This window comes from Lepisma saccharinum, chromosome 2, assembly GCF_977018435.1.
Source record: "Lepisma saccharinum chromosome 2, izLepSacc3.1, whole genome shotgun sequence".
NCBI classification, from domain to species: Eukaryota; Metazoa; Arthropoda; class Insecta; order Zygentoma; family Lepismatidae; genus Lepisma; species Lepisma saccharinum.
The window spans coordinates 100,868,435-100,891,892 of record NC_139230.1 but is presented as its reverse complement, the minus strand read 5'-3'; the positions used below and the strand labels follow the sequence as shown (position 1 = coordinate 100,891,892).

The following is a 23,458-nucleotide window of genomic DNA, read 5'->3' as shown; positions in this document are numbered from 1 at the left end:
CCAATTCTTCCGGATGATTCAGCTTTCCCATTTTCCTACTACTAAAAAACACTTTTTGCAGATGATTTTTTAAATTACGGCAAGACCACAGACATTATCGAAAAATTAAACATAATCTTTTTTGTAGCCCATCTAGAGAGGATTAAGACTGAGGAAAGATTATCTGTCTACGATGATTGGTTAAGCATATATAGGTCAATAACTGAGAGTCTGCGAAATTGATGTTCGATGGGGAGTTGGGGGGGAAGCACCGCGAGGAGGGCGAGGGCTTTTGGGATTTTGCACTACTAGTAGTGTTCTCACAACTGACCAATATTCAGCTTTTACGGAATTATTCTAGACATAGGCTCTTTTTTGTCTTTCATTGACTGGGCTAATATGTTCCTGTGGAGGTACCTTGACTTTCAAACCAAGCATATTGTCTCCCGCACACAGGTACGTACCACTAAACCATTTCTTATAAACTATTGCATCCAATTATAAAAAACAATTGAACCATAAATAACATTCTTAAAGAAAGAACAAATATAATGAGTCTAGTTTTATAGAAGAGATATACTGCAAAACATCATGTAAAAGGTGCTTGCTTGAGTTCAACTCTCGCAAAGCCGGGCGGGAAAATAACATAACATTTCTCGCTCATCTAGCACCCAAACGAAGCATCCTAGAAGGAGAATGCACATAACCTTTTCTGTAGAAAAGTTTATGTAAATTATTTTTCATTATAACTGTTTTGCTGTAAAATGCTTTCGAAGCGAGAAATTTGCAAAAGACTGATTTTGGGCACCATTTGTTCAAAATGGTGGCCAAATCCGGATTGGCACAAAGGTGCAAAATTAATATGTTGTTAAGAACCCTTTCAGAAAAATAATAAAAAAATTTCCAGCTTTCCCTGATTTTTTTCCTCATTGAACCCTTATATTGACTAGCCAATTTGGAAAGTTTCATATTTTGTTTCATCAGCGGAGAGATTAAGTGTCTCAAGCAATGATAAGAGTACAATCGACTGTCGATGACAACTAGAGTGCATGTGCAAATATACATATATTATATCTTCTTTACAAGGGCATGTGTGACATATTTATAATCAGATATGCCGATGTTCTTATTTCTTGTACAGATTGTCCGAAAACGAACTCTTGGCATTGGGGATTAAACGTTTTATTAGGTTGGGAATCATAATCATACACAGCATATACAATGAAAGTATAATAATGTAAGTTATCTCTATTACTGCAGCTCAAAGTCTACACCATTAACAGCAATACAGCTCCTGGCTACTTGGATCACGGGAATTTGTTTCTTTAACTACCTTTATTTATTGGTGCAAGTGATGAAGAGTCTTTAACGTAGTCCCAGCTGAAGAAATCCTTTGGCGTCAAGTCGGGACTTCTCTGACCTTCTAAACAACATCTGGAAGTGCTGGCATCTAGCGGTGAACTCCTGGCCAACATCTTGCAGGTGTCAGATAAAAGGAAACGTTGCAATTCCTGTCGTATGGTGCTGAGGTAACAAGATAAACAATTTCCCATGATCTGCTTAGCAGAATATTGCTTTAATTGATTGATTTGTTGTTTTAAGTTCACTTTATGCACAGAAAGGCTAATGGGGACTGAACCTACAGTTTAAAGTGGTATCCAATTCACTATGTGCCTCCACTGGGTATCGAACCCGGAACAGCTTGATTACAAGGCAACGACGCTACCACTGCGTCACCGGGGAGGCACAATACTGCTTTAATGTCTAGCGCTCTGTTAATGATGTACACATCGAGTTGCACTTATGGGGTATGAAACTTGATACATGTATGCTGTGTATGATTCTGATTCTCAATCTGATAACAATATTTAATCTTGGAACCCGGAGATATTTTTCGGACACTCTCTATATTGATGAATTCAACGGAATGCGTGAACGTGTGTGAGAGTGAGTACATAACTATTCACCTCACATAGCCTTATCTTATATTCAATTCACATATTTGAACAGTATTTTTATAAAATTATTTCAGACATTTCATGCTATAAAAGGGTGATTAATTGAATTATGTGTACTTAAAGTGAATATTATTCTAACCGACGGAAGTGTGGGAACTTGGTTGTTCCAGTTATACATATTTATACTCATTTGAAATATAGAGTTGTTGTCGTCAGTATTAATAAATAATAAACTGTTATCTATTCACTTGGCCAAAACTGTTCTTATAAATAAAGATTTTTTTGAATTGCAATGCTCTGGTGTCATTGTACTTCATTTAAAAATTCAAATAAACATAAATGGTTAACCTTGAATGTAACATATGGAAAAACGGACAGAGAAGTTAATTTTGTTTTCAGCGAGACATTCTATAATTTGTGCCACTCGCTACAGACTAGAATTTGAAAATGGAAGTGACTAGACGATCACTTACAATCCGTTCTCAAAGTTAACTATGTGTTTCTGTTGAGAACGCAAATATCGAAAGTGTTTATTCAGATGAACGAGGCCTTTCTGGGTTCATTGTTCTTAAAGACCAAGTCTGTCTGTATGACATTCTGGAATTAAATTCTTATTTGTGAAGTGAGGAACTATATATATTTTTTTAATTCCAGAGAGATTAGGTGTTTTTAAGATACTAGGTCCGTTTATTTATGTATAAAATACAGAAACGGGCTTGGAACACGGTATGTAGAGCATCGAATAATACATAGATTTTTGATTAAATTCCTCCTATTAAGAGTCGCTTGGTAAAATAACTTGGTGTGTTGCGGATACTAGTAAAACCGTGTTGGTTCAGGAATGTTTCCAGCAGATTACAAATGGTATCTTAACATTTCCAATAATAGCGGGGGAAAACGGTACAGTACCCAACTGCTACATTTTGATAGAAGCCGTGTATTCTACATTCCTCAATATATCCCGAGAAAAAGACAGGTAATGAAAAGGAGAGATAAACGAAAATTAATCAGGTTGTGAAAACAGAAACAGTAATAAATGCTAAAGAAAATGTTTTCCTCGTAATTGAGAACGAAATTAGAAACAATGATTTTGTTACATAGTTAACATTCTGTGAAACCATAATCCTACTACCGATGCAAGGTTAAATAATTTGAAAAGTCACTGATAACTAAGATTTAGGTTTATACATATTTTTTTGTTCCTATATACGTACTTATATTAAAATTTTTGTTTACAGCTTGGTAAAATTGAACTCGTTTGTGACAAATGTGAGATAACTTGCATGAGAATGGGAATAAAGTACTTTCTACTTCATACACTTGCTTAACTTACCGTACACATGAAGGTTGGCAGAGTGGTAGTCAGTCCCCACACGATTAACAGCTGAACATCCATATGTACCTCCGTCCTCCACACGAACACTACTTATGTTAACGTGGCTGATAACGTCACCTGTCACTGTTACGTACTGCCCAATCATAAATCTGAAACATACAAATACATACTTGTAACCACATTATTTTATGTAAATTTGATATTGCTAAAATGTTTTTGTTTTCGTCCTTCTTGAAATGAAGCATGACATAATGAAGGTGTGTACAATACATTGTATGATTTTGGAACTTTCTGAGGCTAGGATCCTGGAGATATATCCATATAAGTATGAAACACACTCAAACACACACGCGCCACAGTGCCCATTTATTTGGCTCTATTATGGTTTTCCCATGAAATGGATTGAAGGGTAAATACAATGTGAAAGTCATACATTTTGCTTTTTGGGAACTTTAGACACCTACTACTACATTATACTTTGATTAGGAAATACGTTTATTTAAGAGGAAACCAGTATTTTGTCTGGTGAAATAACTGCATATTTATTACTCCCATTATTGATAATAACTGTAATAACGCATTAAGGCAATACAATCTGCATAACATAACACCAGTTTTCATTGAGGAGCTCTTCACACTCTGCTTATCATTGACACACGTGTGAATACAAAGCATTTTTCGGGTGTGTAGATACGATATGTGTGTGTGTGTGCGTCAGTGCTTGTGTGGGTGAGCAGAAGTAAAGAGAGAGAGAGAGATTGGATTGCTTCTTATAAGCATATGTATACCCGAGGTCTTCGATATGTGTAAATCTAGTCTAGGAATGCTTTTTCGTATCCAAAGTATGTGCGAAAAGTACCAGCATGATATCCAGATTAGGTATAATTTTAGTTCAGAATATATCCTTTTCCGCAATAAAATAAAAACATTCATATAATGTCCCGATCACTTGAACCCATGTCCGAATCATGTCAAAAAATCATCCATAGAATTTCCAAATTGATCCACAAAATGCACAAGACACGTTCACATAAAATCCATAGAATGTCCAATGCATATCTAGAATATCCAAAACAAATCCACATTATGTCCAAAACACTTTCTTTCTGGATGTCCCCTGGACGAACATATGGATATTCAGGTGACGTCCAATGGATGTCTACAGGCCATTCGTGGATATCCTATGGAAGTCCAGAATATCGGTACAAATATCCAGAGAACGTCCACTAGACGTCCCTTGGATATTTGTGTGCTGTATGGGGAACAAATCTATTGCAATAGTGTCGTTTGAGAGAACAAAACAATAGCAAATTGTTGTAATTTGAAATTCGAAAATTTGATGGAAATATTTGTGTTATTAGAGTGACGAATGTTAATGGGGAGGAGGGTTAAACATACTGGCAGCGATGAAAAATTGTCACTCTTTTCATGAACACTTGAGTCTGTTGGCAAGTTTCCTGCCTTCTCGCCGTTATTTCGCACCCTATGTGAATAATATTCATTAATTGAGCAGAATGAGTAGAAATTAAATAATACTCTTGTTTAATGCGTCAGTAGTTACAGTTGTTGTAAAGCTTTTATTTTTGAGTCTCTCAGTCTCTGCACTTTGTTCAGGATCTGTTAGCAACTTTGGTCTGACCTAAACTACAAATTGCCTCCGAAAAACACTATGTGTCGCAAAATTGAAGGTTGAAATATAAGAAATTTCAAATTTATCTTTTTAGCCCTTTCGTTTACCATTACCAAAAAAATATTAATGTAGCTGTTATCAAGTTGCTCCGATAGCGCAAGCCTCACTCCCAAATGTCATGTTTCTTTATAGGTAGAAAATTTTGGCTCTGACTTGTACATGTTAAACATATTTTGTGAGTAGTGTTTATCGAAGATGGTTACGATCCTGACTCATGTTTCCTCCTCATTTCGATGGACTTTTACCTACACAAAGAGAACAGCCTGAGCCATGTTTTGTTATTTGTTTACCGATATAAAATAATTTTCCAAAATATATTTCTTGATGACACCACACTTGAAGTTCCTTCTCCACTTCCCCTTTCACATACTGCTTTACGGACGTCTCGTCGTACTACATGCACACAGCCGTATACTGAAGAACTTTTTCATAGCTTGCGTATCCAATTTGAGTTGCGAGCACAAAGGGTAGAGTGGAAAACATGAGTGATCGTTATGATCATTATTATACACCCGATTAAAATTGGGCCTCTCTCGTGGCGCAGTGGTAGTGTTATTGAATTGTAATCCAGGGTCCCGGGTTCGATACCCTGTGGAGGTACGAGTGGTTCGGACCCACTTTAAACTATATGTCCAGTCCCAATTAGCCTTACTGTGCATAAAGTGGACTTAAAACAGCAACTCAAACCATAACCAAACCTATTAAAATTAAGGCAATAAGAAGGCTGCAGTATTTAAACGTAGACCGCAGACAATTTAGGAATTGAAGGATGACATTTTAATGACATTCTCAATGCGATCGGAAAGATACCGTCAGCAATGACTGCCCGAGAAATGAAGAACTTCAGGTTGACGCTTCGAGTCCTGGCTTCGGCATATTTGTTCAATGATATGCTTAATCTTTTTCTAGAACCATCCATGACGAAGTTATTAACGTTTTTATATGTATATATATATATATATATATATATATATATATATATGTATATATATATATATATATATATATATATATATAGTTTAAGGGAACGTAAGAAAGCATGAATTTGACGCAGGCAGAACGCATTGAGATTGTGCTGATCTCAGCCGAGCGAGGCATGAGGGTGATTGCAGATGATTTCAATCTCCTTCACCCAGATAGGGACCCTATCCACCATGGTCCATTATGCGAATATTGAGCGTGTATAAATGGCACCCTTATAAGCTGCAACTTATCCATCACCTATCATAAAACAGTCCTGATCGCCGTATGGCCGGCCCCTCTTGGCGGACTGATTTGCACATCTCACTACTACACCAGTTCGAATCCCTGCCTGGGTGTGTATGTTTGAGAGTGCCCATTCATCAATTTCATCGCATCATCACTCATCCCCATCTTTACAAGTTTGCTAAACGTGGAACAAGAGGGAAAATCATGCAAATCAAGAAATCAATCAATGATCGGCCTGTGGAATTTGAGGAATGGGCCATTGAGAAAATACTGCAAAATCCCCGTTTCCCTTTCGAAATGCTCTTCACTGATGAGGCAAACATTATGTGTCGGACGAGGTAAACCGCAGACAATTTTAGCAGGGTCTTGCACGAAATGGTATCGAGACCGGCTTAAACAGTTCATCGGGACGGTCAGAAAATTGAACACATCATATAAACTTTAGTGGTTTTATGTTCATGACTAGCCTTCTTTGGGGTTACGACAAAATATAAACATTAATAACTTCGTCACGGTTTGTGCTAGAGCAACAATAAGCATACCTTTGAACTTGTGAGAAAATTTCCTATTCAATTGAGGTGTCACAGACTATGGTTTCCATTTAAAATTTTGAAGTTGAATTCAATATGCTGGGTTTTAAGATAACGACCTTCATCGCCATAAGCCCTATGACATTCATCATTACTCCTACTTCAAACCTACAGTGTTTGTTTTGCCAAACAGTATGTCATTCAACCTTTACTCGGGTGTTTCAATATTTTCGTGTCACCCTGTATAACATGGTGATTGATTGACTGATTTTCTTTATTTTACTTTGCAAGTTGTGCCAGTTTGGCTAATTTTCGAAGATGGGGATCAGTGATGATATGATGAAATTTATGAATGGGCACTCACAAACATCCATGCCCAGGCTAGGATTCGAACCTGGTACCCCTGGCGTCGTATCGCGATATGCTAACTACTCCGCCACGGGGGCCGGCAAACATGGTGAAAACAAAGAGAAACGAATTCGAGGCTATTTTTAACCCGTAATGTAATTTATAGCTCAAAAATGTTGTAAGAAAATGAAAGATTTTGGTTACATTTGGTTATAATGATATGGGAGACATATTAAAGAAGGGAATAAATGTTCAAGAGCACTATGTTCCCTTCCTGTTTGCCATGCGTGGACAAAAAAAATATGTGGTGGAGAATATTTGCCCAGCTGAAAATGAAAAGTGTAATATACCCAACGTTGAAAGACTGTTTGATTGAGATGAGGCTGATTGATATCCCAATAATGAACTGAGGACTATCCAAGGGAGCAAAGGAAACCCCTTTCAAAACTTACCCCCGCAATTGTGGGTGTGGAGAAATGATTTTTGTCTGCATTCTCAGGAAGTTGTTAGCACAAAAGTACGGTTAAACACACTTGTGCGGGTCGCGTTCTTTCACTTGTATGTACTTCGGGATGGTTATATGCAATATATGACTCTGCAGGAAAGGCTTCGAGACGGGTTACAGAGTTCCGTGCATCTGTTGAACTAAGTAAGATTTTTTTTTAAAAGTACAACAACAATTCACATGTCATTTTGTATTTGTTATCGAACATGACGTAAGTGTATTTGATTTTATTGATTGCGAATAGAGCATAACCTTTTTACGTTGGCCCAGGTTTCAAAAACTGAATAATTCAATAGCTTAAAATAGCTATTTTATAGTGTATTTCATAGCATGATCATCCAAAATCACATATTTTATAGCCATATATTGCAATCTTGATCTGCAATTGAAGGTGTTGTTGAGTTGCTTCATGCAGTTTTTAGAAACAGAATAATTCAATCGCTTAAAATAGCTATTTTACAGTGTGATAATCCAAATCACATGTTTTATACCCATATATTACAATCTTGTGTCCCAATTGAAGGGTGTTCAAATGTTGCTTCACATCATTTTTCACGATCATGTTTGAATCTCAAAATATTTAACGTTCCTCACAATTACCGTGAAGTTGTGGCAAGCGACGGGATTTATCTCCCGTAAGTGTTGGGATTTCTCATCCGTCTAGTTGCGTGTTATCTGAAAGTATAGTCATCGTGTGTGAGTATGTGTGTAGGCAATATATGCATTTTAAAATAAATGTATATAAAATTAAATTATATACTTAATTTATAATGTTTATATATGTTTAAAAAATGTAGGTATTTCTAATGAATAACTCAAACAGAAAGTGTGCGGTATGTCTTATATATGATTCCAAAATTCTGCATTTTTCTGCATGGGGTCCCCGAAACCACCAACGAAGACGTGGACAGCATCGTGCTCCAGACTTTTCAAAATAAGCTTCAGTTGCAGCACATCAAGCTCGAGCACGTTGACCGGTGCCACAGGCTTGGCCCTCCGAAAAGATCGTCTGCGGAAGTCTTGAGATCGGGAAAACGCCCCATCATAGTGAAATTTGTAAGCTACCGCTCCAGGAACGAGGTGTGGAAGTCAAAGAAGATGCTAAAGAACTCGTCCCTATTAATTACAGAGTCGCTAACTCCCTACAGACAGAGGGTCTTGCGGGTGGCAAAGGATCGCGTAGGGACACGCAATGCCTGGAGCCAAGACGGGCGCATTTTCGTATCTCACGGAGGTCGTCGCTACCTTATATCTTCCCCGAGGATCTTGACGTTCTCCCTTGAGATGGGGTGCAACGCGAACTGATAATGAAGTGTAATGAAGAGCATATGTGACTTTTGTCGTTATGATACGCTGTGTATGAATAATTGTGTGTGTGATGTGTTCAAATCATGTGTGTTTAGTGTGGGTTTTTTGTCCGGGTTCTTGTTTATGTTATCGTCTTTTAATGTGCGTGTGTGTGTGAGTCATTTCCTGATCCTTTCCTTCATGCTATTCTACTTGACAGGGTAAGTAATAATTCTATATTTAATTTTCGTATGCTAATGTTTCTTCTCCCATCTTGTTTCTGTTCGTTAAACTTCAATTCTAAAAATGGCTAATCTGGCAACAACGCATCTCGGTGACAGTGGACGAAATTCTGAAGAGGGTCGTCGCTCTGCTAATTGCCCTGGCACTCCGCCCCTTGCGGTCAGCACAGCCGAAATTCTCTGAAACAAGTTGAAGACTTGTCCGAACTCACTGTTGGTGTCACACGTGAATGCACAGAGCATAGAAGCGCACCTCGATAGCTTCAAAGCTATTTTCTCCCCCCTGAATTTCCACTGCATTCTTGTACGGAGACTTGGCTTAATCCCCTCACACCCTCCAGCATGGTCTCCTTGAGAGGCTACAACGTCTTCCGAAACGACAGGTTGGGGAAACGAGGTGGCGGGGTGATGGCACTGATAAGGGAGGATATTAACGTGGTGGTTGTAGCTAAATCTGACGGTAACTATGCACGAATGACAGAATATCTTTTCCTGGAACTTACCATCAACAAACAGAAGCTACTGCTGGCTGTTGCGTACCGTCCACCTGGAACGTGCTTTGTAAATTGTGAGGAGGAACTGGCTAAACTCATTCCCATGTACTCGCATGTATTATTACTGGGCGATCTGAACTTTCATTTAGAAACTGACAAACCTGAAGTAAATACATTCCGTGCTGCTATCTCTTCTTACAATCTAAATATTTTGAAGCTCGATCCTACCTTCCACACGGCCAACTCGCATTCTTGGCTAGACGTAATCTTAACAGGAGACTGCCATCGAATCATCAAACATGGACAAACGTTCCACGACCTTATTTACGTTGCTTTTTCGCTCAATGTTCCGAAATCCAAGCCAAACATAATTGAATACCGCTTCACTAAACGAAGATGTTACAAGAACACCATGGAATTCAATATACAGCTTCACTAATATTAACGATAAGCTCAATGAATTAAATAGTCTAATCTTACACCTTTTCGACAAACATGCTCCACTAAAGTAAAAACGCGTCACGCGGCCTGCTTCCCCCTGGATGACCGACAGCATTCTCGCACTTATGGCGGAGCGCGATTCGGCTCACCGCAGGTTTAAATCTGACAAGCGCCTCAAATCTCCAAATACTTTAAATAGTTTTAATAACTACCGCGTGTTGAGAAATCAATGTAATCAGGCCGTCCGCAACGCAAAGAGGGGGCTTTCTTACGAATTATTAAATATGAAAGGCAGCCCCCGAATGTTGAGGAATATCTTAAGAAATTTAGAGCTAGGAATGAAACGTAATGTAGATCCTACTCGTGTTTCGTCCCTTGATGAATTAAATACACATTTCTCTCTCTCTAATTCAATGAACAATGATGCTAAAAATGATACTATTAGAGCTATAGCAAACCACAAAACAGAAATGATAGAGTTTAATTTTAACCCAGTCTATGAGTTCCAAGTTACAACTGCTATCGGTCGGATCAAATCTGGTTCTGAAGTAGCCGACAACCTCCCATTGCGACTAATAAAGATGATTTTACATTATGTATTGCCATACATCAATGACATTTTTAATATTTCTCTTCGCTCTGGTATTTTTCCAGATAAGTGGAAAATTGCACACGTTCTTCCTCTCGCCAAGACTGACCCCGCCACTTCCATTGACAATTTCCGACCTATCAGTATTCTTCCCGCTCTATCGAAAGCATTAGAATACATTGCTCACGACCAAATCAGCCGACATACAAATGAAGTTCTGTCTCCGTTTCAGTCGGGATTTAGACCTAATCACAGCACTAGCACCGCCATGACTCACATAACCGACGACGTCAGACAAGCGATGGACTGCAGACAGGCGACAGTTTTAGTTTTATTGGACTACACGAAAGCTTTCCAGTCACTCGACCATGATATTCTCATTTCCAAGCTAAAATCATTTTTTAATTTTACCACCTCTGCAACGGACTGGGTCAAATCCTACTTAACTGGACGTAAACAAAGGGTGGTTTATGATGGCAAGTGCTCGGCGCTATCTGAGATCACTCGTGGCGTTCCGCAAGGAAGTGTACTTGGCCCTTTATTATTTTCTTTATACATTAATGATCTGCCAAACATCTTAAAACACTGTCGTTATAACCTGTATGCCGATGACCCCCAGTTGTACTATTCTGCACCCCCAGTAATGTTAAGCGATGGCATTTCCAAGGTTAATGAGATATATAGAGAGGATTGTTAACTGGTTGCTAGACAATGGCATGTATATTAACCCTAATAAAACACAAGCGATTTTGATTGCTTTGGATAAACTGAAACGTTACGTAGATCTTAACATTCAGCCTTTCATTCTTGTAGATTCGACTCGCATTCCATTTAACCAAACTGTTAAAGATCTGGGAATTGTATTAGACGGAAATTTATCATGGTCACATAGCACAAGTTCGGTGTGTAGAAAGCCTTCGCATCTCTGTATTCTATAAGACGCATGGGCAAGTTCCTCCCCACCACTGTCAAGGTCAAACTATGTCAGTCCCTAGTTTTATGCCATTTAGATTATTGTGACTTAGCGTATTCCGGCTTAACAGGTGAGTCAGCTAGACGTCTGCAGAGTGTTCAAAATGCCTGCTTACGATACATTTTTAATTTAAAATGTTGGGACCACTTATCACCTTATTTTCTCAAATTGGGGTGGCTACGTATGCAAGAAAGCCGAACGCTGCGCACACTGATTTTACTTTACAAAGTTCTCAACCTCAAGTCACCTTCCTATCTTCTCTCTCGCTTCCAATTTCTTCACGAATTTCACTATCGCGACACCAGATCACGCAGCTCCTCATCTCTCTCTATCCCCGCCCACAGATCAAACTTCTTCTCCAACTCTTTCTCTGTATCGGCTGTAAGACTATGGAATCAGTTGCCAGAAAGCACTAGAACAGTAAGCTCCGTCGCTTCCTTTAGCAGACGTGTTCGCAACTCTCTTCAGAATTCTCGTTAGATCTTTCCCTGTCAAGCAAACCAAAGGGCATATGCAAGTGCATTAATTCTTAAAATACTTTGTAATTACTTCTATACAATTTTAAATTTTGCATTCCAATATCGTATTTTGTGTATTATATATTTTGTATTTTGGGTGTTATATTCAGGGCGTTAAGACTTGTGTGTATGAGTATAATGTGTGTGTGTGGACTTATGTGAAACGACTTAATGTACTTCGTGTATAATATAATAGCTAATGTATAATTTTATGTGTATGGTTGAGTGGAAGAAAAGGCTTTGTACGGCCTTAACTCCGCCATTTAAAACAAGGCGTTAATAAATAAATAAATATCCTGTTTTCATATTCACCAGGCATAAAATTATTCTCGCAAAAATGTGTGCGGAGAATTATTTCTGCTGTGGATCGATTTACATGTGAAATTCCCTCCCTCTCTATTAAAAAAGCCATCGCTTTTGTGACGGAGAATATGACAACACCCACTGAGAATGTCTAAGTGATATTGCAGCATGTGTTTTAATACTTCTTAGAAATTCTCAGAAAGCGTCACATCTATGTTTCTTGAGAATGGCTAAGTGATATTGCGACATGTGTTTCAATACAACAAATGCTTGATATCGGATTTTCTAAGAATATGAACAAAGGCTGGTTTTATTCAAAGCTTCACACATATTCTGAATCTGCCTGAGTTGTGACGAGATATATTTTGTTCTTTGCTGCCTATCTGCTTTTCCAATAACTTTTTTTAGATTGAGCTTTTGGTGATCACAAATAGTGAGTGAATGTGACAACACGTGTAATGTGTTATTATAAGAGTCATATTTTGTTTAGTCAGTTCTATAACAAGAAGAATATTTTTTTCTGTGCATTATCAGTGATTTGAATTTCTATACGTTTAGACTTTCAAATCTGTTTGACAGAAGAAAGTCGAAAAGAAATATTGTAATTTAATTACCACAATCCTCTTCTGAGAGTCAATATATATATATATATGTTGGACATGCAAATGAACTTAAAATAAATATATGCAACTCATAATAATGTAACATAAACTCTACGAAACTTAAAAATCACTATTTTTCTCTGAAACTATATTTTTGCAATACAATATTCAACAATTGTCTGAGAAGTATACAACAAACATGCATATTTATGCTTAGTTTACGTGACTTCTAAAGTCACCACATATTTAATTCATCTATTCTCTTGCAGCTTTTTTTGTTTTCCAAATGAAAACTGCAATGAATATTTATTTTTAAGAAAAGTGTAAGCTTACATTCTGCATATTTTTTTTTACTTGAAAGTAATTAGATGATTACCTTGGTGTGTGATGGAGATGATACATGGACATCTTACGATCTACAAGTGTGCTTGAAATGCTTTGAAACTGTAATATTTGGTGAATAATGCTATTATTAATTGACTTCACTCTTGCATATTCATATATTGAATTGTTTTTCAATACATTATTTTATTTTGAAGTTGTAAAATATCAGAGGGGTAGAAAAGTGTGTATATTCTCTGCATACTGACTTTAATCGGTCGTGATAATTTTTTCAGATTTTTTATTCTACTTGATGCCCATGTGTGTTTTCGACTAGAAGAAGTTAAGGTTTTTTATATTTTTACGAATATGTATTCATTTGCTTTCTACAGAGTGATAAAATATACAATATGCCTATGATTGAATTTGGATGTAAGAAGCATAACATTCTTCAGCCGGTGGAAACTTCAGTAAACATGGATGTGATTAGAGAAATGCGGCATCAACTGAATGACTTGATCATCGTGAATTTGAACAGCATCTGGCAGCAAGTAGATGACGATAGAGGTAAGAAACTGTATGTATTTAATAACAACGAAAATTACTACAAATTTCCTGTAGGAGGAAAGCTGCAGATTTGTGTGTCCACTTCGGATACCACGACTGTGAATGTGGGCCGAAGTATGTACAGAATCACACATTAACACATAATTTCCAACGCCACATAAAACGTACAAGCAGGTGAGTTTTTGTTTGCTGAAATGATTGGTAAATATAACAAAAAGCTTCTCTTTTCATCTCATTTCATCGAATTTTGAATTGTTTATTTTCTTGTGAGTGTCTAAGTATATAAAAATACTAAGCTATCATAATGCCTAACGAAAATTCGGAAAGACCCATTGTCAAGAGATGACGACAGGCAATAGTGGCGAACTTGTTAGATTGGACGAACGTGTCAGGAAACTTCGCACGGATTTGCAAACATTTCATAATACATTATATACTAGTATACAGACTGAGATTTCCAACCTTCAAACCCAATTGATTGACTCCATATTAAAAATTGATCCCGGACGTAAATATTTGTTACAGAATTTCGTTAATTTAGCTTCCATAGAAGGTATGGAAGATATTCAATTGAGTGTAGGCTCCCTACAGAGCGAATTAGTGAAAATACAGCAGCGTCATACTAAATATATCGAACAATTGAAACTTGAATGCAAAATGTAAAAAACAGTTCTTGCCCCAATTTATGGATTGATTTTTATTGATACGTAAACGAGTTAAAGCGCTATCGCAGTCTCATTTCAGGACCGACCCTTGTCTACTCAATAAACGAGACGATTATTTCTCTAAGACACCAGAGTTAAACGAACATTCCTTTAGTCCTTTTCCATTATTCTCATGACCGCGCCAGACCATTCAACCGAAGTGCTAAAATCGAATGTTTAAGTGTTCCCCCATTTCACAGGGGCGAGACCCTTAGCTTGTTTACGTGTTACCTTCGTTTTTCAGGGGTGTTACCCCAAGCCATAAAAGTACCTCTTTCTCAAGCGAGTAGCTATAGGCTGGCATAGCCGAAGTACAATTCCAAAATCCGAGGTGATTTTACGCTATCGCTAATTTACGGGAATAACTTGAATCTTACCAAAAGGCCTGCGCGATGGCGCAGTGGTAGCGTCGTCCCCTTGTAATCAAGGGGTTCAGGGTTCGATATCCGGTGGAGGCACACTGTGGTTCGGATCCCACTTCAAACTTTAGGTACAGTCCCAATTAGCCTTACTGTGCATAAACTGGACTTAAGACAACAAATCAACTAATCAACAATTACCAAAAGAACATTATGACGTTAGAAATAATCAAGAAAAACTTCAAACGGAAGAACTTCACAGTACTCTAGCAGAAATTAATTATAAATTACAAATTTAAAAGCCACATATGTGCATTTTGGTGGATATAGCTAAATCCACTTATCCTGACAAATAAAAAAATAAAAAAGCAGTGTTGACTATACAAAATGCTAGTAACAAATGTTTTCTATGGTGCATTGTTGGATATTTACAAATTTCTCTCCAGCGTATGTGTCATTATGATCGCCCTGAATATATTGATAATTTAAAAAGTAATGTCTGGAATCAAATATCCGGTGTCTCTTTCAGATATCCAGAAGTTTGAATAACAATACGAGCAGGACAAAGGTCAACCCATAGCAGTTCATGTTTACAGCTATGATGGATATTTTAATATCTGTATATTAGACATCACGAGCTAATGCACTTATAATTAAGTTGTTATATGTTGCAAAGAAAAATAAGCAACATTATTGTCTCATACAAGATCTGATACGCTTAGTAAGAAAGAAAATACTTCATATTGTACCAATCTTACAGTATGCGATCGATGCTTACGGAAGAGGAATAACATCAAGTGAGGAGCAGTTAGAAGATCACATGAAAACTCGTTGTCAATATCCGGCAGAACCTTATAAATTTCTACACCAAACAATAAAATTTAAGAATATTCAGAATTTCTACGTACGACTTTTTTTCTTATCTATTCTGATTTTGAAACACTGACATTTCTGATTGACTTCTATCCTCCAGACCCAGAAAATTCGAATTCAATACATATTTCCAAGCTTGTAGCTTGCAGTTTTACTTTGAAATTGGTAAGTTAGTCCAAATCCATATTTATATCTTGAAGAAGATGCCTCCAAGAAAATAATCGAAACTCTTCGCAGGTAGGCAAAAGTTCTTGCTCCGATTTTACATAGAGAAGAACCGATGAAGGGTCTCACACCGAGATCTGTAAGAAATGCTCTAATGATTCAAATTGTATATAAGTTCGACAGCATATTCAATATACAGGAGATTTCATTGCATCACTTTGCAATGAATGTAACTTGAAAATCGAAAAACTTTATTTTATTCCAGTATTTATTCATAATTTACAAAATTACGATGCACATTTATTCATATAATAACTTGTGTAGGATAAAGAGAGAACAAATATTATACTGCGCAGGAAGAAAGATATATTTGCATAGAAAAGAATGTAAGATAAGATAACGGAAAATATGTTACAATCAGGTTTCTGGATTCTTATCAATTTTTATCGAGCAACTTAGCAACTCTAGATAATCAATATGTACACACAAGACAACATTTTGACACTGAACCTTTACCATTGTTAATGCAATAATAAATTTATCCTTGTGAACATATGAACAGGTTTGTAAAATACGAAGAAACGCAGTTACCCACAAAAGAAAAATTTTACGGTCATCTTAATGACAAAACATGTTTAAATGATTGCGAACATGTTCATAATATTTGAAACATATTTCACCGTGAAACTACGGGTGATTATCACGATATATATTTAACTTTGGATACGATCTTCCTAGCAGATGTTTTTGAAGCAATGTGAGAACGTTGCTTTAACACATATAGTAGTTTAGATCCTGTGAACATGTTTACAAGTCATTTCTCGTAGAAATATATATTGAAATTTGCTGCAGCTGAAAACAGACTCATCATCAAATATGTTTATTGAAAATTTAAAACGAGGTGGAATTGTGCAGTACCTCGTCGATATGAAAAAAAGAACCACTCTTGCATATGTATTTATTTATTAACGCCTTGTTTTAAATGGCGGAGTTAAGGCCGTACAAAGCCTTTTCTTCCACTCAACCATACACATAAAATTATACATTATTATATTATACACAAAGTACATTAAGTCATTTCACATAGGTCCACACACACACATTATACTCATACACACAAGTCTTAACGCCCTGAATATAATACACAAAATACGATATATGGAATGCAAAATTTAAAATTCTATATAAGTAATTACAAAGTATTTTGAGAATTCATGCACTTGCATATGCCGTTTAGTCTGCTTGACAGGGGAAGATCTAACGAGTACTCTGAAGAGAGTGGCGAACACGTCCGCTAAAGGAAACGACGGAGCTTAGTGTTCTAGTGCTTTCTGGCAACTGATTCCATAGTCTTACAGCCGATACGGAGAAAGAGTTGGAGAAGATGTTTGATCTGTGGACGGGGATAGAGAGAGATGAGGAGCTGCGTGATCTGGTGTCGCGATCATGAAATTCGTGAAGAAATTGGAAGCAAGAGAGAGGATAGGAAGGTGACTTGAAGTTGAGAACTTTGTAAATTTTAAGACCAGAGTGTGCAGCGTTCGTCTTTCTTGCATACGTAGCCATCCCAATTTGAGAAAATAAGGTGATAGATGGTCCCAATATTTTAAATTACGATCGTAGCAAAGCTTTTCAATACATAGTTAATATTGATATGAACAATCATTATGAGTGTGTTATGACACAAGCACACTTTATAGGTAATTTTGAATGGATGACTTCCAAGGAACTCAAAAATTATAAATTCTTGAAATGGGGAGAAGTCCATCCACCGGTCTGTTTCCTCGAAGTGGATCTAGTATCCACCTAAGCTCCAGGATAAGCATGGGGAATTTGCCATGGCACCAGATTCCCAAAATGTTCCAGGTACAGAGGAAACAAAATTGATACTGATTTTCGATGATAATGAAAATTATATGGGGCATTATTGATTTCTTGAATATTATATGATGCAAGGACCGAAGCATAAAGAAATACACAGAGGATTGCATTTCAGACAAAGCAGATAGCTAGCACAATATATCAACAGAAACAGAGCATTCCGTATGAAAGCTGCCACAAAAGCTGAAAAAAATATTCGTTATCAAATAATGTAATATATGGTAAATCGATGGAAAATTTGCGAAACAAAACAAGATGCAATTTAGTATCCGGTCCGAAATCCACTTGAAACTTGCTGATTCCAATTACAAGAATTTCACATGCCTCACTAAAAATCTAAAACTTTTCGAAGGAATCAAAACATGTGTAAAGTGTGATAAACATTTTGCTGAGTGTGTTGCTTTTCTCGAGCTATCTAAACTTCATATGTATACATTTTATTATGGTATCATTAAACAAAATTATATAAAGGATATTTGGTCATTCCATGCCAAATCATCAAAAGAAAATGAAATTCTCAGATTTTCATGAAATTTGGTAGGAATGTAGACGACATGAACTAACTTAGACGTGTAAAATTTTAGCCCCCAGTTATGCACGGTGTTCGTTCAGCAGGGTTGCCAACTTCATAAAAATGTCAAATTTATGCTTGCCAGGTTAACAAAAAGATCGTAACTTTTCTTTTAAATATGGTTTAACTTTCATGTTGGACTTATTTTGAAGCTAGGGAAGCATGGTTTTCATAAAAAATAATCTCTTATGAAATTATTGATATTTTTATTTCAAGGTCAAACGCTGTAACATTTGAACTTGAATACCTGAAAAAACCTTATCTTCAATTTTTGTGGAAATAGTGTAAGTTATACAATAAAATGTAGTCTTTGGTGTAAGTTTCATCTTGGAATAGCTTTGGGAACAGGAATGAAAAATCTGACAGTAGTATAGGCTGCATTCAGTGAAAAACTTACAGCCTAGTAACGTAATGTCATTTTGGGAACTAATTGCAACAGAAATTACACAAAATGGATCTATAGGAAAAAAATGTGAAGAACCCGATTTTGAAAATTTATGACTCTCAGACCTGAAAATATGGCGCCAAAATTCCCCTTGCAAATTTAGAAAAATTATATCTCGAAGAAGGTGAATTTTACAAAAGAAACTAAGAAAACCGATATGTTAGATCAGAAGATTTGCTAAATTACGAATTTTGTTTGATGGATCTGCCTTGAATCCTAATTGAATTAGAAAGCTCCATTTTTACTTAATTTTTAGAATTGACGTAATAGTTGGTTTCTGACACACATAACAGCAAATATTTAACGAACGATGTGATTTACTTCCTAAAGTCTTTGGAGAAAATTCATAGCTCATGATTTCGTCTAGAAAATGGTTGTAATGTCGTGTCTGTAGAGTCAGGAGTTGAAGAGATACGTAGTTTAAAATTGTGTCATGTGTTTCCCTAAATTTGTCGTGTTCCATTTATTGCGTTGTTGGTGAGAATGTAATGCATTTTGTCTGCATTGTGTCGTTCACTTCACTTTGTTGGTATCTCTTTTTGTTTTTTTCGAAATTTATGCACAAGGCCAGTTGCCACGCAAGCACAAAACCAGCCACTTCGCCTAACATGTATTCCATTACAAGATTTTTCATAGATGCTAGTAATTCATTACACGATGGTTTTCATCATTTTATGTACATACAATCGTGCTCTTAAAACTGGTAGCAGATAAAAATCTACTTTCAAATACGCTCGAGTTTCGAAGAATAGAGAGTTCGCTAATTTTGTTCAACCAAGGAGCAGAGTTGAAGCAAATTTAGATATTCTTCAGAATTTCATAAAAGCCCATGACTACTAGCACGAGGCAATAACCATTCTCTAGAGGACGTTATGTTCTATGAATTTGGTCCAGCGACTTAAGGACGTAAATCACATCGGTTGTTACATATTTGCTGTTATTTGCTTCAGAAACAAACTTTTACACAAATTCTAAGAAATAGGTAAAATTGGAGCTTTTTAATTCAATTAGCATTCAAGGTAGCTCCAACAAACGAATACCTTAATTTAGCAAATTTTCTGCTCTAACATTTCGGTTATTTTCTTTTTTCTTGTACAATTCACTGTTTTAGAGATCTTTTTTCTTCAAATTTTCAAGGTGGATTTCAGCGCCATTTTTTCAAGATTGCTGCGATCCTACAGGTCAGAGAGTGGTAGATTTTTCAAAATCGAATTCTTCATATTATTGTACTATAGAGGCAATTTGTTTCAATTCTTTCGCAATTAGTTCACAAAACGATAGTACTTTTACTAGCCGGAAAAGTAGTGGAAACCTATTGTTTCACCGACCCTCTCGTAGGTATGCCTAGTATTTAGCCTCAGTTGTGACATATTTTGATGATTTTGATGATTTTTTAATGGATTTTATTGCGGTCGACGATGTTCTAGCCCAATTATTTGCTCAATCTCATTTTTGGAGCCTCTTCTTTGTAGGTATGCCATGATCTTACGTGATATAACTTAACCTCTTCATTTTTTACTGCCTTTTACGGGTTAAAATAACCTACAAAGTGTAAAATGATTGTTTCTACGCAACCCTTGTAGGTGGACCTAGTATTTAACCTCAGTTGTGACATATTTTGATGATTTTGATGATTTTTTTATGGATTTTATAGCATTTGACGATGTTCTAGCCCTATTTTTTGCTCAATCTTATTTTGGGAACTTTTTTGCAAGGTGGTGGGGGCCCTCAACGTATACGCCTACGGGCCCTCAGCGTAAACGGCTACGCCACCCTTTTCACGATGTATGTCGTGGCCTTGGTTCAATGCCCGCACTACTACTTTGGAGGGGGCCCACAGTGGGAGGGGCCAACTTACTCAACAGAAATTTCACCATATGATATTTCACAGGCGAAGCTAACCTACAAATAGAAGTTGGCACAGTGGGGGGGGGGGGGGGGCTCGCAGTTATAGAACTCGTCGAGCAATAGCAGATAAAGCAAGAATCGTTTTCCTACAGCCCATAGTTTAAGAATTACAAAACATCTTAGAAATTACATCTTGAAATTTTAATCTAAAATAACTCGGAACCAGCAAGCACTAATCATCATCTGCCTAATAGGTTGTAGAGTACTTCTAATTTTTTATCGAATGCTATTAAAATTTTCGAATTAGGGTCAAAACTAAGCCAGAAAATCAAGTTTCTTAAAAAAAAATGTATATATTTCCGAAACTTGAGGAGATGGAATTAATTTTGTTTGCTAGTCGAGAAGTTTTCGTCAAACTCTATCCAAAAAACCTATAATTATCATCCTAGCTCAATTAGGAGCCAAGAAAATTAATGTCTTGGAAAACGTCTTAGGATATTTGTCTTAAGAAAATTTTCTTGATAGACCGGAAGTCAACTTTCTTAAGGATTAAGATATTTGTCTTAAGACATTTTATAAGACATTGAGTATCTCGACTCCTATGGGAGCTAGAACCATGTAACTTTGGTCTATGTATATACTTGTGTTTTTCCAACATGTTCAACCACCTTAGAACCTTCACAGATAAAAAAAAGTAAAGTTTCCCCTGTGCACATGTATAAAATTTAAACTCCAACCCACCAACATTACTATTATCATACTGATTTATTTTACCTTCCCAAAGCTTTTTTAGCACTCCATTCACACACCTCCACTGTAGACCTCATGGTAAGTGAATTGGGCAATAAAATTCAGTCAGTTATTTCATTTGCAATAACAGAGCCATCTATGTGCAAATGTTGGAACTCGATGAATGCTTGAGGGGGACAAGTTATTTTTTTCAGTACGTCAACATTTTTAACATTTATTACCAGTGAATGGGTTAGGTGACTTGCAACGACGAAGGCCTTCTAGCAATACGAATTTAGCTTAAGCCGACGTAATTCGCTAATTATCTTGAAATTTGCATATTTCTCATACCGCCGTATCATGTTCCATTAGACCTCTTCAAGAAAATCGCCAATTAGTGAAAACTAATTGAGCACAACAGCAAAAGAGGCGCTAATCGAGCCAAGCATACAGTGATATGAGAATATACAAATTGTCGGTTTCTTCGATTCAGATAAATGGCTCGAATTGAAACTGGGATATTTCGCATTTTTTTATATGATAGCTAAAATAACAGAGATTTTGATTAGCTAATAATTTATACCTGATTGGTTTAAGTAAGCAAGATTTCTATTGGCTCTATAAATCTATATAAGTCAGATTACAGTGCTGATTTCTCACCTTTGCTGGATCGGCAGAGGAACCCACATCGCGGGGGATAGAACCTGAACGGGCTTCACCAAAGTATAGGAGACTAGAAGCATATAATTTAGCGGAAAAACCCAAGTAAGGTCATAGAGTTTTCCATAGGGAATAGTATTATCAGGTTGGTGATATCCCATTAAATTGTATATATTTTTTTTTTAATTTTATATAAATAACATATCTGAAATTTCTATCGTTTGTTTGCTCATATTTTAAAGCATATAAAAAAATGGAATCACCTACCTGATAAGATCGAATGTGTCACTTGTTGGAAACTAATTTCAAAGAATAATTTATCGATACATAAGACAAGGTGTAACGGAGCAAATCGTTTGTTACCTTCTAAAGCCTGTGTTCAATGTGGAAAAGAAATTAGCATTCGAAATCTAAGTAGACATTTGAAAATTTGCATACCATCGAACGGAGAAGGAACATTGGAAAAAAAAATTGATTATTCTGAAGCTGAAGCTTCTGCTCCAAAAAAATTCAATTTAATAATAAATATAAACGAGTTAGGTCTGCATTTAATGGTCGACTTCAGGATTTATCATTTACGTCGGAAGCAGGCCGTGACATTTCTTGCGTGAAGCGAAAACTTTTGTACTGAATACTTTGAAAAGTAATCTTGAAAATAATTCCAAAAAAGTATATGTTGATTTATGTTCCGAATATGAGAAAGTCGATGGCACAACAAACGTTTTTTATCATCGTACCAAAAACCAGGTTCTTTATTTGGCAGATGTTGAAAATTTGGACGAGTTTTACTCTAATCTGTCAAATGAGTTGATTATGAAACATGACACTTTCGAGGCTAAGGGGCCTTGATGGTCTTTATGTGGCAGTCCTCATATATTAACCATTTACGTTAACAAATTCATGCCTTTTTCTGCATCGAGTTACGTTCCTCTACCACCGACCATTCAAAGCAAGAAAGCAGTGTTAAATATTCAAAATAATGACTCAAAATGCTTTCTTTGGTGCATCTTGGCAGCTCTGTATCCTGTTCATTGGAAAAATCATCCAGAGCGAGTTTATCATTACAAGCAGTACGAGACAGAGTTTGAAAATGTAATGTCTAGCATTGAATACCCCGTGGCATTGTCAGACATATCAAAGTTCGAGTCGCGTGCACGAGATTCTGATGGAAAACGATTGCTATTAATGTATATTCTTATACGTCAGAAAATTATCTTGTGCATCCCATCAGGATATATGATATTGTGACAGTCAGATTTACCGTCATTATTATTATTATCATTATTATTCATGTATGTAGCGGTAAAAAGACGTGTTGATTCAAAGTGTTG

General features: G+C 36.5%; 1 pseudogene; it reads right to left on the bottom strand.

Annotated features, from left to right (window-relative positions):
- Positions 1 to 3,244: 3,244 nt before the first annotated feature.
- The window catches only part of LOC145983429 (cell adhesion molecule Dscam2 pseudogene), a 357,993-nt pseudogene continuing 337,779 nt past the window's right edge, over positions 3,245 to 23,458 (bottom strand).